Raw genomic sequence first — 13,189 nt, forward strand, 5'->3', positions numbered from 1 at the left:
TCTAGTGGTTGCCACCCACGTGACCACAACTAGGGCTGGGGACAAACTGCAACCGAGGTACGTGCCCTTAGTGGGAACTGAACTCAGGTTTCTCTGGTCTGCGGGCTGACGCTCTAACCACTGAGAAAAACTGGCCAGGGCTATCTTTGTCTTTATCTTTTGTATTTTGATGATGATGTGTCTTGGTGTGGGCCTCTTTGGGTTCATCTTGTTTGGGACTCTCTGTGCTTCCTGGACTTGTATGTCTGCTTTCTTCACCAAGTTAGGGAAATTTTCTATCGTTATTTTTTCAAATAGGTTTTCAATCTCTTGCTCTCTCTCTTCTCAATCTGGCACCCCCATACTGTGAATGTTGGTATGCTTGAAATTGTCCCAGAGGCTCCTTATACTATCCTCATTTTTGGGGGTTCTTTTATCTTTTTGCTGTTCTGATTGTTTTTGCTTCCTTACGTTCCAAATTAATGATTTACTTCTTGGTTTCACCTACTCTACTATTGATTCCCTGTAACTTATTCTTTATTTCAGTTAGTGTATCCTTTATTTTCGACTGGTCCTTTTTTGTGCTCTTGAGGTCTTCACTTAGTTCCTTGAGCATCCTTATAACCAATATTTGAACTCTGCATCTGTTAGATTGCCTATCTTCATTTCACTTAGTTCTTTTCCTGGAGTTTTTTCCTATCCTTTCATTTGGGAAATGTTTCTTTGTCTCCTCATTTTGGCTGTCTCCTTGTGTTTGCTTCTATGTGTTAGGTAGAGTTGCTATATGTCCTAGGCTTCCTAGGGTGGCCTATTGCAGAGTCCAGTGGCACAGCTTCCCTGATCACTCCAGCTGTGCCCTCAAGGTCCACCCCTCATGTGGACTGTACACCCTTCTGTTGTAATTGAGTCTTGATTGCTGTTGGCACATCAATGGGAAGGATTTAACCGGGATGATCAGCTGCAAGGACTGGCTGTGCTCACTGACCACTGGCCTCTGACAACCTTGTAGGATTAGCTTGCAGGGGCTCACCACACAGAGCAAGACTTACTTCAGCAGGGCTCTGGTACTGAGTACACTCCTTGAGTGTGTCACTTATGGAGGTGGTTGGGTGGTGGTGTTTCGATGTGGTCTGAAGCTGACCACTGGGTGTGCTGGCTCTGGGGCAAGGTCAGCCTAGGCTTGTGTTCTTCCCAAGCGATCTTCTGATGGCTGCTTCTTGTGCTGGGCTTAGAGGTGCCCAGGCAAAGCCAAGCTGTGAACCAAGGCTGGCTGCTTCTAGTGCCAGGCCTGGGGCCACTTAGCGAGAGTTATGGGGCTCGCTGAGACCAGATGCTGCTTGTTTCAGAGAATTTAGAAAAATCTGAGCCTGGCTCCAGGACAGGCCAATCCTATGGTAAAGCCACTGGAAACAGTTTGGGTGGGTCCGAAAGCTGGGTGGGGCAGGGCCTCAGGGTATCACCAGGGTCAGAAAAACTGCATGAGCCAGGTTGCTGGAGTCCCAGATATTGTGCCAGTCTGCCTACCCTGTTGGGAAAGGGCTCATCAAAGGAACAAGGGCCTCCACCAGCAAATTATCCAGGAGAAAGCTGTCTTTCCAGCTCTTGCTGTGAGGCCAAACAACTCAGTTTTTCCCCATATGTCTGTGGTGCCTTTCAAGCTGCTTTCCCAGTGTTAGAGCCTCAAGGGTGCGAGTCTGAGTTAGTCCGTGTGTGGGCTCTTTAAACGGAGTTACCTGGGACTCTAGCAGCCTCAGCCTCCCTCAGGCTCAATTCACACTGGTTTTTATAGGCAGAAGCCAAGGGGACTTCTCTTCCTGACACTGGAACCCTGAGCTGCGGGGCCTGGTATGGGACTGGAACCCCTCAGTTCTCAGGGAGGGCCTTCATAGCCAAGGTATCCTCCTGATTTTTATCCACCACACATGTGTGTGGGACCAGCCAGTCTGCACCTCTGCCCCTCTTACCAGTCTCAATGTGACCTCTTCTTTAATTTTGTAGTTGTAGGACTCCTATTCAGCTGGATTTCAGGAGGTTTTGAATGATGGTTGTTCTGTAGTTTAGCTGTAATTTTGATGTGGCTGTGGGAGGAGGCGATGCTGCGTTTTTTGCAACTTGTTTCATTGCTGCTTGCTAAGGCAGAGTCCTCATCTGCATGGTCAGAGTTGGGTTTTAGGCAAATCCATTCTAACTCACAGGAAGAGAAAAAAGTGGCAGGCTCTTTTAAACTCAGTTCTGGAAGAGACACCCATCTCTTCTGCTTACACGCCAGTGCCAGGAACAAGGTCACACAGGGCAAGTAGCTGCCAGGGTTGCTTGCAAGTGCAGTCTCTGGCTAGGCAGCCACAGGCCCAGCTATAACTCCTTTACTATAGAAGAAGGAGAGAATTAATATTGGTGGATAAACTACAGTCTCTGCTATGGACACGACTCTTAATGTACGTCTAAGGTGAAAGTAAACTAATGTTATTTGAACCTCTCCATTGTCTAGCTGTGCACACACCTTATCTCAGTAGACCTACAAGGGAGATATAATTATCTAACATAGGAAAATAGAACTTCAAACAGGTTCTGCCATTTAGCCAAGTTCAAAGTGTTCATAATGGCAAAGCTGGGATTGGGAATACAGCCACAACAAGGTGCTCTCCATGACTGCAGGGTTCCAAAGGGAGATTTTAAGGAATTGGTTGGACCAGAGGGCACCATGCTTAGAGTTTTTATATGATGGCATTTTGTTCTTCTGGAATGCTGTCTCCATGACAGCTCCTGTACAAATTCTGCCCACGTGTACCTCATCATGAAGATTTTGCTGCCTTTTCTCTCCTCTTCTATAAGTTCCTCCAGCACTATAGTTAATATCACAGGATTTGGTGATCATTGTGGCTTCTATTTTATATTCTGCATGTGACTAAACCTTGTTACTGCAGTGGAACTTCCTACTCCTTAAAGGCAAAGATGTCTTAATCTGCTCCATCTGCCTCACCCCCTCCCCAACCCTTGCACAGCTTTATAAATAGACATACTGAGTTAAAAAAAATCAAAGAAGAGTGTTACAATTATGATTTCCTAGACTCAGAAAAAACAGGGTTTTGATCCTTGTCTTTTCTATGACTTTTGATTGGCAACTTGATTAAATTTTTGGCTTCTTAATGTTTTGATCACTCACTTGGGAACTCCTTCTGAAAGAAAGCCAAAGTATAGGTCAGGACAAGTCAAAACCAAATTGACAAGCGCCAGGAATTGTGGCCATTTCAGGTGTCTGGTTTGCATGATAACTGGCAGCAATGAAAATTCTGGCTTCTCTCCACATTTCTGCTTATTGCCCATATTTATGAAGATGGTATACAGCCACACCACATAGTAAAGTAAGCTTGGAATGACAGGGATGTTTATGGACTTCAGCATTTAATATACATAATCAATGGCCAATTAATGTTTGGTTATCATGTAGTAAACTGGGAAATTAGGGAAGAAAAAAATGAGATCTCCCTCAACCCCCATTGATCTCTGCTAATCAATATATAAAAAGCAGCTGATTTTGGCCAGTTGGATCCCAAAGGAAAATCCTTCCCTTGAGGTGTTGCATACACCACATGGCGGGCACCATAGGCATTATCAGTTTCATGATTGCCCCTTCAAATTTTGCTTCTGCTAAGCTTCCATTGAAGTGACACATTGTATCTACGTTAAACAGATTTGTGCAGAGGGGTGATGAGCCCTTTGATGACTGGTGATAATACTTGCTTGGGGTTAGTTGCTGGGAGCTGGAACCTCTGTTTTCAGGAGAGGCCTTTCCAAACTAGCATTGTTTTTTTTTTTTTTCTTCAAGGAATCTGCTCCATTCTTGGGTGGCAAGGACATTGTGATTAGTCCTATATAATATGTACTGTCTTTGAAAGCAAAGTACAGCATTTAGTATGTTGGCTTGGATTCCTTCTTGGCTTCTAACTCAGTTATTTAAAAAAAATGTGCATGGGTTCTTGTTAGGTAGTAAAAATAGTAACTGTGTCACATGCCATTCTTTTAAATTAAGCATTTATACCACATTTTATATTTCCAAAGTGATTTGGAAGCACTCAGATTCTTTATCAGTAATAATGCTTTTGTGAGCCATACTTGTGAAAGTAGGTAAATCCACCTTGGAAGAGTGAGGTAGGGACTGATTAAACAGGATTTTACAGGGTCAGTAAGCAGGGGTTGGACTCTGCTCCTGGGCTCCACCTTTTGTCACCCCTGATTTGTAGTGATCGCCTTCATAGAACAAAATGGTAGAGGTAAACTTGAACAATTCTTTGAGAGATTCATTGAATCTGGGCAAAATTACAACAAAATGGTTTTAAATACATGGAAATTAGCTTGCTCTAAAAATCTCTACCAAGAGGAGAGTCCACATTTGAGCTAAATTGAACTATTTTCTTAAGTGGGTGAATAAAAGGCTACTGAAACTGTAGGCCTATCTCTTGGGGGTCATGGTAACTTCCTCATTAAAACTGCAGTGTAGAATAGTCAGTCCCAGAAACACTGAAATCTTTCTCCTCGGACTCTAATGAAAAGTCCAGGGACAACTGTGAGTTATTTTTTGTTTATCCCATTCTTTTCCATCACAGTTTAAAATAATAATTCTCTTATAAGGGGACTATTTCATTTAATGTGCTTCTGCTCTGGCTCCACTTTTGAGAATCATTAACCATACTCTGTGATAACTTGTAGTTCTCCCAGTTAAAATTTCCTCAATTTGTCCAGTGACTTTTCCTTTGTCTGGTACTTATTAGGCCACTAATATTTTAAAAATTGATCTTTTAAACCCATGGTTATTGGTAATTTTATCCATATAATTGCTTGAACCATTTCTTAAATTATTTTTATAAATTCCCGATGTATTTGTTGGTTCATCGTTCATTCATTCAACCAGTCAGTTACCCTTCACTGGGGTTCTACAATGACTAAAATGTTGAGCCAGAAGCTGTGAGCTTTTCCCATAAGCCTCATGGCATAGAGCTAGAAATATGTCCAGCATAGATCTGAATATTGTCAGACAATTTCTGATGATACATGAAAGCTTGCCTCAGAAAGTAAAAGCAACTAAATATGAAGATTTCCTGCAGTTTAAAGCAAGTGAAATGCCAGACATGATGGTCTCCCTTGGAAATCAGAAACAAATAAGACCAGGTCTGTGTTCTGCAGAACCACAGTGAGAATGGACATTGGAATAACGGCAGTTGGAGTACTCTGCCACTGGCAGCAATCATGCAGGACAGTCAGTTAGTTATGTATATGACGTATATTAGCTTTAATCCTTCAAATGATAATGTAAGGTAAGTATTGTTCACATTTTATTGCTTGGAAAACTGAGCTACCAAGAAGTATGCTACAACTAGTAAACCAAAGAGCTGGAATTGGAGCACATGTTGTTTCCAGAACACACTGTTCTTCCTGCTGATTGTGCGGGTCATGGCAATCTGGGTAGTACTATAGAATTAGTATAACACAACTAAAACAGAGGTGGTATTGTCCTGGCTCATTCTTATACGGCTCGACCCTCAGCCCCCTTGTAAGTCCTTCTACATGGATCAAGGGGCGCCATCAAATGTGGGAGTGTTTGTGACTGGGGAGGGGTGGACATGAGGGTGGGCTGGGAAGAAGTGTGTGGAGATTTTACCTGATTTATGAATTGTTGCCTTCATTCACTCATTTACTAGAGAACATCCTTTCGTCTCTGTGCTGAGGTAGATGCCTGCTAGGTAAGAAGTTCAGGTATGAACGGGCCACAAACCCACTTTGCTTTGTATCTGTTTTGTTCTGAAAATATGGTGGTGCAGTTTTTAATCTGGCACTTCTCTTGTTCTAGAATTGTCCCATTAGCCTAAAGGTCACTAGACTGGGGGGACATCTGAGAATTCCTGGAGCATGAGAACCCTAACAGTCATTTGATAAGAATGAACCTGAACATTACAAGGCTTATGCACCCCTGACTTCTCTTTTTCTAGGTGGTCCAGGGGATAGGAAGTTGAGAAAGGAGAGAGGGTATCCATCTAGAAAAAATGTATACCTATACCTGGATATATCTGGGTTTATAGAGGACATATAGCTTGGCTTACACTCTGGAGCCCAGTTTACTAGTTCAAATCCTACTTTTATTGGTTTAGGACTGTGAAGTAAAAGATACTAGATTATAAAATAGTTTTTACATGTTTATAGATACATGGGTAGATCCTCTGTAATTAACCTTGACCGTCAACTGCTTAAGGCTCCTCTAGGATGATCAGGTGGCTAGTAGCACTCCGACACCAGGAACCAGTGCTCCTTTGTCAGCGTGCCCATCCTTTTCCTGACCAGCTTGCTTACAATCTGGGTGGCATTTCTGATGCTTCACTTCCCATTTTTCTTTTCTTTTTTAATTTTATTTTTGTTACAGATGTTTCTCCTTTATTACTCCATTGACACCCTCCTCCTCAGCCCCCCCGCCCAGTCCCTGGCTTTGTTGTCCATGTATATTGGTTATGCATACATGCATATAAGTTCTGTAGTTTATCTCTTCCCTCCCCCACCACTCCCTCTTCTGAGAGTTGTCAGTCTGTACCCTACTTCTGTGTTTCTGGGTCTACCCTATTCCGCAGACTGTTAAATTCATTATATTTCATATATAAGTGAGATCATGTGGTATTAGTCTTTTTCTGCCTGGCTTGTTTCACTTAGGATAATATTTTCCAGGTCCTTCCATGTTATCCCAAAGGCTAAGAGATCTTTCTTTCTTACAGCTGCATAGTACTCCATTGTGTATATGTACCACTGCTTTTTTATCCATTCATCTACTGATGGACAATTGGGCTGTTTCCAGATCTTAGCTATTGTAAATAGTGCTGCTATGAACATGAGAGTACATATATTCTTCCTCATTGGTGTTTCAGGCTTCTTACATTATAAACCTAGAAGCAGGATCACTGGGTGAAATGGAAGTTCAATTTTTAATTTTTTGAGGTAACACCATATTGTTTTCCAAGTGGCTGCACCAGTCTGCATTCCCACCAGCAGTTCACTAGAGTCCCCTTTTCTCCACACTCTCGCCAACACTTGTTATTTGATGATTTGTTGATGGCGGCCATTCTGACAGGTGTGAGGTGATACCTCATTGTTGTTTGAATTTGCATCTCTCTGATGATTAGTGATGTTGATATGATTTCTTCATATGCTCTTGGCCATTTGTATGTCCTGTTTGGAGAGGTGTCTATTCAGCTCCTCTGCCCACTTTTTAATTGGGTTCTTTGTCTTCCTTTTGTTGAGCTGTTTGAGTGCTCTATATATTTTGGAAATTAACCCCTTATCTGATGTATCATTGGCAAAGATGTTTTCCCACACAGTGGATTGTCTTTCCATTTTGGTGGCTGTTTCTTTTGCTGTGCAGAAGCTTTTTAGTTTGATGTAGTCCCATGTGTTCATTTTTTCCTTTGTTTCTGTTGCCTTAGGTGATGTATCAGTGAAAATTCTGCTGTGTATGATGTCCGAATTTTGTTGCCTACATTTTGTTGCCTACATTTTCTTCTAGGATTTTTCTGGATTTGTGTGTCACACTTTTATCCATTTTGAGTTTTTTTTGTGTGTGTGTATGGTGTAAGTTGGTGGTCTAGTTTCATTTTTTTTGCATGTAGCTGTCCAATTTTCCCAATACCATTTATTAAAGAGGCTGTCTTTACTCCACTGTATGCTCTTGCCACCTTTGTCAAATGTTAATTGAGCATATTGCCTTGGGTCCATTTCTGGGTTCTCTATTCTGTTCCACTGGTCTATATGCCTGTTCTTGTGCCAGTACCAGGCTGTTTTGATTACAGTCACTTTGTAGTATAACCTGATATCTGGTATTGTTATCCTACCTACTATGTCCTTCTTTTTCAAAATTGCTGTGGCTATTCGAGGTCTTTTTGGTTCCATATGAACTTTTTTTTTTTTTTTTTTTTTTGAAAAATTTTTTTTTTTTTTTTTTATTGATTAATTTTTGTTACAAATGATTCTCCTTTTTTCCCCCAGTGGTTCCCCCCTCCCCCTTCCCTCCCCGCCCCTTCCCCCGATTGTTGTCTATGTCCACTGTTCATGCCTATATGCATATAAATTCTGTTGTTCATCCCTCTCTCAGCTCCCCACTCCTTAGGGGATTGTCCTCAAACTGTTATGTTCATTATATTCCAGAAATCAGTGAGATCATATGAAATTTGTCTTTCTCTGCTTGGCTTGTTTCACTCAGGATGATACTTTCCAGGTCCCTCCATGTAGTCTCAAAGGACAAGAGATCTTTCTTTCTTACCGCTGCATAGTACTCCATTGTGTATATGTACCACAGCTTTTTAATCCATTCGTCTACTGATGGGCACTTGGGCTGTTTCCAGATCTTAGCGATTGTAAATAGTGCTGCTACAAAGATGGGGGTACATATATTCTTTCTGATTGGTGTTTCAGGCTTCTTAGGGTATATTCCTAGAAGTGGGATCACTGGGTCAAATGGGAGTTCAATTTTTAATTTTTTGAGGTGACACCATATTGTTTTCCATAGTGGCTGCACCAGTCTGCATTCCCACCAACAGTGTACTAGAGTCCCCTTTTCTCCACACCCTCGCCAACACTTGTTGTTTGATGATTTGTTGATGGCGGCCATTCTGACCGGTGTGAGGTGATACCTCATTGTTGTTTTGATTTGCATCTCTCTGATGATTAGTGATGATGAACATTTCTTCATATGTCTCTTAGCCATTTGTATGTCCTGTTTGGAGAGGTGTCTATTTAGTTCCTCTGCCCATTTTTTAATTGGATTCTTTGTCTTCCTTTTGTGGAGTTGTATGAGCACTCTATATGTATTGGAAATTAACCCCTTATCTGATATATCATTGGCAATTATGCTCTCCCATACAGTGGGTAGCCTTTCCGTTTTGATGATTGTATCTTTCGCTGTGCAGAAGCTTTTGAGTTTGATGTAGTCCCATGTGTTCATTTTCTCCTTTGTTTCTATTGCCTTAGGTGATGTGTCAGTAAAAATTCTGCTGCGTATGATGTCTGAGATTTTGTTGCCCACAGTCTCCTCTAGGATTTTTATGGATTCATGGGTTACATTTAAGTCTTTTATCCATTTTGAGTTTATTTTGGTGTAGGGTGTAAGTTGATGGTCTAGTTTCATTTTTCGGCAAGTAGCTGTCCAATTTTCCCAGCACCATTTATTAAAGAGGCTGTCCTTACTCCACTGTATGCTCTTGCCACCTTTGTCAAATATTAATTGAGCATATTGCCTAGGGTCCATTTCTGGGTTCTCTATTCTGTTCCACTGGTCTATTCCATATGAACTTTTAAAATATTTGTTCTAGTTCTGTGAAATATGTCGTTGGTATTTTGATGGGGATTTCATTGAATCTATAGATTGCTTTGGGTAGTATGAACATTTTAATGATGTTAATTCTTCCAATCCATGACAAAGGCATGGGCTTCCACTTGTTTATATTTTTCTCTATTTTTTTTCAATGTCTGTACTTTTCTGCAAATAGGTCGTTACTTGTTTGGTTAAGTTTATTCCTAGGTATCTTAATTTTTTTGCCACAATGGTAAATGGGATTATATTATTAGTTTCTTTTTCTGTGAGTTTATCATTGGTGTATAAGAATGCTGTCGATTTCTTGACGTTAATTTTGTATCCTGCTACTTTGCCAAATTCATTTATTACATCTAGTAGATTTGTGATGGAGTCTTTGGGTTTTCTATGTATAATATCATGTCATCTGCAAATAATGACAGTTACACTTCCTCTTTTCCAATTTGGATCCCTTTTATTTTTTCTTCATGTCTGATTGCGGTGGCTAAGACGTCCAGTAAAATGTTAAATAAGAGTGGTGAAAGTGGACATCTCTGTCTTGTTTCTGTTCTTAAGGGAAATGTTTTTGGTTTCTTTCCATTGAGTATGATGTTGACTGTAGGTCTTTCATATATGGCCTTGATTATGTCGAGATATGATCCCTGTATTCCCACATTGCTGAGTGTTTTTATCAGAAATGGATGCTGGATTTTGTCGATTGCCTTTTCAGCGTCTATTGATATAATCATGTGGTTTTTATTCTTCATTTTGTTTATGTGGTGTATCACATTTATTGATTTGCAAATATTGTACCAGCCTTGCATCCCTGGGATGAATCCCACTTGGTCATGGTGAATAATTTTTTGATGTATTGCTGGATTCGATTTGCTAGTATTTTGTTCAGGATTTTGGCGTCTATGTTCATCAGAGATATTGGCCTGTAGTTTTCTTTCTTTGTAGTATCTTTTTCTGGTTTTGTAATTAGAATTAGAATTATGCAGGCCTCATAAAATGAGTTTGGAAGTCTTTCTTCTTCTTGAATTTTTTGAAATAGTTTGAGGAGAATGAGTGTTAGTTCTTTTTTGAATGTTCGGTAAAACTCCCCCGTAAAGCCATCCAGGCCTGGGCTTTAGTTTGCTGGGAGAGTCTTGATTACCTCTTCAATTTCCTTAGTTGTTATTGGTCTGTTCAAGTTTTCTGTCTCTTCCAGGTCCAGTTTTGGGAGACTGTGTGTTTCTAGAAATTTTCCCATTTCACTTAGATTGTTGAATATGTTGCCATATAATTGTTCATAGTAGTTGTTAACCATCTTTTGTATTTCTGTGGTGTCAATTGTTACTTCTGCTCTTTCATTTCTGATTTTGTGTTTTTGGGTTCTCTCTCTTTGTTTCTTGGTGAGTCTAGCTAAGGGTCCATTCATCTTGTTTATCTTTTCTAAGAACCATATCTTTTTTTCATTGATCCTTTGAATTGTTTTTTTGTTCTCTATGTCATTTATTTCTGCTCTGATCTTTACTATTTCCTTCCTTCTACTTGCTCTGAGGTTTTCTTTTTGTTTGCTTTCTAGTTCTTTAAGTTGTGAGGTTAGACAGTCTATTAGAGATTTTTCTTGTTTCTTGAGGTAGGCCTGTAGTACTATGAAATTTCCTCTCAGAACTGCTTTCATTACATCCCATAGATTTTGTGTTGTTGTGTGTTCCTTTTCATTGGTTTCCAGGAAGTTTTTAATTTCTTCCTTGATCTCCTCAGTAACCCTTTCATTGTTTAATAACATGTGATTTAGCCTCCATGTGTTCAAATGTCTTTGCATGTTCTTGTTGCAGATGATTTCTAGTTTCATTCCATTGTGATCTGAGAAGATGCTTGATATAATTTCAATCTTCTTGAACTTGTAGAGACTTAGTGTCCTAACATGTGGTCTATCTTTGAGAATGTCCCATGTGCCCTTGAGAAGAATGTGAATTCTGTAGTGTTGGGTGTAATTCTCTGTAGATATCTATTAAATCCATTTGGTCTAGTGCTTCATTTAGAGTCTCTGTTTCGTTACAAATTTTTCTCTAGAGGATCTATTCATTGATGTCAGCAGGGTGTTGAAGTCCCCTGTTATGATTGTATTGCTATCGATTTCTCCTTTGATGTCCTCCAGAAGATTTTTAATATACTTTGGTGCTCCTATATTGGGTGCATATATGTTTATCAAGGTTATATCTTCCTGTTGGATACATCCTTTCAATATTATGTAGTGGCCTTCTTTGTCTCTAGTTATGGTCTTCATTTTGTAATTTATTTTATCAGATATGAGTATTGCTAGTTCAGCTTTTTTTTGCTTGGAAAATTTTTTTCCATCTCTTCACTTTCAACCTATGTGAGTCTTTTGTTGTGAGGTGGGTCTCTTGTAAACAACATATAGATGAGTCATGTTTTCTTATCCAATCAGCTACTCTGTGTCTTTTTATGGGAGCATTCAGTCCATTTACATTTAAGGTGATTATTGATATGTACTTATTTCTTCCCATTTTTGTTTAGTGTGGTTATATTTTTCTTCCTATTTCTTCTACTAATTACAGCAGTCCTTTTAACATTTCTTGTAGTGCTGGTTTGGTGCTAATGTATTCCCTTAGCCTTTTTTTTTTTTTTTTTTGTCTGGGAAGCTCTTTATTTGACCTTCTATTTTAAATGACAGCTTGCTGGTAGAGTAGTCTTGGATTCAGATCCTTGTTTTTCATGACCTTCGTTACTTCATGCCATTCCCTTCTGGCCTGTAGTGTTTCTTGTGATAGGTCAGCTGAGAGCCTTATGGGGTTTCCTTTGTAGGTAACCTGTTGCTTATCTCTTGCTGCTTTTAGGATTTTCTCTGTGTCTTTAATTTTTGGCCTTTTAATTACTATGTGTCTTGGTGTGGGCCTGTTTGGGTTCTTCTTACTTGGGACTCTCTGTACTTCTTGAACTTGAATGCCTTCTCCCTTCACCAAATTAGGGAAGTTTTCTGTCACTATTTCTTTGACTATATTCTCTAACCCTTGCTCATTTTCTCCTTCTTCAGGAACTCCTATGATGCGAATATTATTACGTTTCCAGTTGTCCTGTAGTTCTCTTAAGCTGCTTCCTGTTTTTAATCGCTTTTTCCTTTCGGTTTTCTGATTGGTTGATTTTTTCTACCCTGTCTTCTAATTCACTCATTCGGTCCCCCACTTCCTCTACTGTCCTCTTTAGACCTTCCAATGTGTTCTTTATTTCTGATATGTCACTCTTGATCTCTTCTTGGTGGTTTTTAATTTCAATTGTTTTATTTTCAGCATCTCTATGTTCTTACTCATGCTGTTGAGTTTCCTCAAGATCATCACTCTGAATTCTAGCTCTGTTAACTTGCTTAACTGCTCCACATTGATATAATTTTTAGTGGAGGTCTCTTGTTCTTTTATTTGGCTTTAGTTTCTGTGTTTCACCATTTTGGCTATCTCAGTGGGCTTTGGAGCCTGCCAAATTTTCCCTGTGGGTATTGGTGTTCTGCTGTTTGTGGCTCCCTCTCCTGGGTTTAAATGAGCGAGGGAGGATCCACATTAAACACCATTGTCAAGTCTTACTTTTCTGGTTAGAGTTAGTAGCCCAGGAATGGTACTGTTATCCTCTAGCTTTTTGCCTGGAGGCTAGCAGTCCAGGTTACTTGAAGAGTTTTGGGTTGTTAGTTGATTGAAAAACTCCCTCAGGTGCTCAGTGTAAGGGGATTTCTGGAGGGTGGAGCAGATGCTGGTTGTTAGTAAGCCTCAATTTGCATTTCAATGGCCCACTTGGGTGGGGTTGAATCTCCAAGGAAGGGGCTGCTGCCTCTCCCCAGAGCCCTGGGAAGGAGCAAAATGGCCACTGTCCTGTGTGGCTACAACTCAACAA

The sequence above is a fragment of the Molossus molossus genome, unplaced genomic scaffold (assembly GCF_014108415.1).
Source record: "Molossus molossus isolate mMolMol1 unplaced genomic scaffold, mMolMol1.p scaffold_m16_p_4, whole genome shotgun sequence".
Classification (NCBI taxonomy): Eukaryota; Metazoa; Chordata; class Mammalia; order Chiroptera; family Molossidae; genus Molossus; species Molossus molossus.